Source organism: Procambarus clarkii, chromosome 44, assembly GCF_040958095.1.
Source record: "Procambarus clarkii isolate CNS0578487 chromosome 44, FALCON_Pclarkii_2.0, whole genome shotgun sequence".
NCBI classification, from domain to species: domain Eukaryota; kingdom Metazoa; phylum Arthropoda; class Malacostraca; order Decapoda; family Cambaridae; genus Procambarus; species Procambarus clarkii.
The window spans coordinates 7,701,693-7,705,054 of NC_091193.1; positions in this window are offsets into that span (position 1 = coordinate 7,701,693).

Genomic DNA, 3,362 nt, shown 5'->3' on the forward strand with positions numbered 1-3,362 from the left:
TCATGCAGAGTCAACACTGGCTGAGAAGTGTTCCATAATGGTTCTAGATGTCATCTTGCATGACGATGTCTTTTTAGTATTTGGAGAAAATGAAGTATTTTATAGCGCTGGTCTGCGTCTATACCATTTAAAAGAAGCTCCGGGAACCCCGTACGCCAGTTGCCAAGATCTACAATGGTATACCAGGAGAGAGAGAGAGAGAGAGAGAGAGAGAGAGAGAGAGAGAGAGAGAGAGAGAGAGAGAGAGAGAGAGAGAGAGAGAGAGAGAGAGGCTAGCTAGCACACAGGTGAGACCTACGCCGGCACATACACACCTACACCCCTACACACACACTTGCACCCCCCGTACACACCTCTACCCCCACCAGACACACCTCCACATACACACATACACATCTACACCCCACATACACATACATCTTCACATTGTTGGGAGATTGATTGACAGTTGAGAGGCGGGCCGAAAGAGCAGAGCTCAACCCCCCCCCCCCGCAAGTACAACTAGGTGAATACAACTAGGTGAACACAACTAGGTGAACACCCCCCCCCCCCCAGCAAAGCACCAACTTTTGTAACTACTAGTCCTGTTGGCAACCTGATGAATCGCCTTTTTACGCAATAACGACAGGGACGAGTTAATTACCAGCGGGCTAATTGATGGTGGTTTGAATGCCTTTTCCCACTCTGACAAGTTTGAACATTCCTCAAGTTTTGTGGTGGTAGGGGTGGGGAGGTGGGGAGGTGTTTTGGGGAGGGAGGGGGTGAGAGGGGAAGGTTGGGGGTGTATTGGGGAGGGAGGGGCTGTATTGGAGAGGGAGGGGGGAGGGTCTGTTAAGGCGGGCAGGGGAGTATTGGGGGGGGGGAGTGGTGGGTGCTGGCAAGGTAGGAGGAAAGAGTACTGTATTGGGGAGGGTTGGGGTGTGATTGGGAGGGTTGGGGGTGTGATGGGGAGGGTTGGGGGTGTGATGGGGAGGGTTGGGGGTGTGAGGGGGAGGGTTGGGGGTGTGAGAGGGAGGCTTGGGGGTGTGAGGGGGAGGGTAGGGGGTGTGAGGGGGAGGCTTGGGGGTGTGAGGGGGAGGGTTGAGAGAGAGTATGAGTGGAGGAGTGAGAGGGAGCAAAACACCCTCCAACGTATGACCAAACAATCCACGAAGGCCTGAACATACAAACCCCAAATACAACACCAGACTACATCAGATTACAGCACCAGACTACATCACCAGGCCACCAAAGGGTGTGGAACGCAATCGAGACGTTAGAAGACCCAATGCTAAAAAGATTATTACAAGATGAGACGCCCCGCTCCCACAGCTAGTGGCTCAAGAGTTTCAATTTATACATTCGAAGATGTATAAATACATTCCAAGATGAATTACATACAAGACTCAGTATTCTTCTATAGACACTCATATATGTTGAAATACACGAGACTAGCTTCACAACCACTCACAGCTCTCTGACAATACAGAAGTAACTAAGCTCAGTTCTCTCACACACTCACGTCAATATATATAACTCAATATATTCCACATTCCTTAAAACTTCTCCTTCACTTTTATCTCTTTTTTTTTTTACTCCAAAGAGAATGATATGAACAAATCCACAAGGGCCGTGATGAGGGTTCGAACCTACGTCCGAGAGGATCCCAAGAGTGATTGGGACTCAGCTTAGGAAAGGATTGGTGGAGGAGTTAGAAGATGCCAGTGGTTTGAAATCAGAACACGCAGCCTGAGGTGAACATTAACGGGGAACACAGAGGAAGTTAACAAAGGTGCCACAATATATTTTTTTTTTTTTTGAGATATATACAAGAGTTGTTACATTCTTGTACAGCCACTAGTACGCGTAGTGTTTCGGGCAGGTCCCTGGAATACGATCCCCTGCCGCGAAGAATCGTTGTTACAACCAAGTACACATTTTACTGTTGCGTTAAACAGAGGCTACAGTTAAGGATTTGCGCCCAGTAAATCCTCCCCGGCCAGGATACGAACCCATGACATAGCGCTCGCGGAACGCCAGGCGAGTGTCTTACCACTACACCACGGAGACTGATATGAAGTGCCTGTTCGAGCCCCGCCAGTGTAGAGTGCCAGACGTCTCTCTCACTCTACTGCACCTCACCAAACATAACGTATAGTATCCTCGCCGTTCCCTGTCATTAACTTTGGCTCAAGGTTTCAGCGGTCTAACTCCCGCACTAACGCGTTACGGTCGATGTAAGTATTATGTAATAATAAGAATGTGTTTATTACAATACTACTGACTGTGTCATCTCTCTGCTGATTGTGTCATCTCTCTGCTGATTGTGGCATCTCTCTGCTGATTGTGGCATCTCTCTGCTGATTGTGTCATCTCTCTGCTGATTGTGGCATCTTTCTGCTGATTGTGTCATCTCTCTGCTGATTGTGGCATCTCTCTGCTGATTGTGTCATCTCTCTGCTGATTGTGTCATCTCTCTGCTGATTGTGGCATCTCTCTGCTGATTGTGGCATCTCTCTGCTGATTGTGTCATCTCTCTGCTGATTGTGGCATCTCTCTGCTGATTGTGTCATCTCTCTGCTGATTGTGGCATCTCTCTGCTGATTGTGGCATCTTTCTGCTAACTTGTTCTACAACTCTCCCTCCATATGAACAAATCCACAAGGGCCGTGACGAGGATTCGAACCTGCGTCCGGGAGCATCCCAGATATTGCCTTAATCGACTGAGCTACGACAGGGTTAATATGTTTATATTATATATGTTTATCCCTCCATATGTTTATCTTCTCCCCAAACTTCCGTCTTCTTTCGCTTTCAACACTAAACTTTCTCGTCTCCTCGCTTGGTCTTTTTCCGCTTCTTTCCTTTTCTCTGCATCTTGCTCCTTTTTCCCTGCCCCTCTTCCTCCGTTCTTGACTTTCTTCCTCTTTCCTGCATCCATTCTTTCTCTGGCTCCTTCTGCTCACGGATCACTACACCATAATCAATAGGTCCAGCCTCTCCTGCTCAAATATATTTGTAAACGATGTTTTAATCTTTCAATGACCAAAAGTTAGCCTCAGTGGTGTCACTCGGTATCTTGTCGTATTGATCCCCAACCTAATTTTATAAGCAATGTTTGCCTCTTGCTCCTCTATTCTTAACTTTTTCATACAAAATCCATTACTTCGTATCGTGACTTGAGTTGACCGTCTTAAACTGCGTCGCTCACGAGAGTGTAAAGTGACTGGTCTTAGTCACTCATCTTAGGGGAAGCTTCTAATACTCAGGATTACTTTACTCTCCTTTTATATTTGTTTTATTGCATCAACATCCTTTGGTTTTACGGTGTGAAGTTTGTGCCTCACGCTGCCTGCGGGGCATGACAAGGACAACACAATATT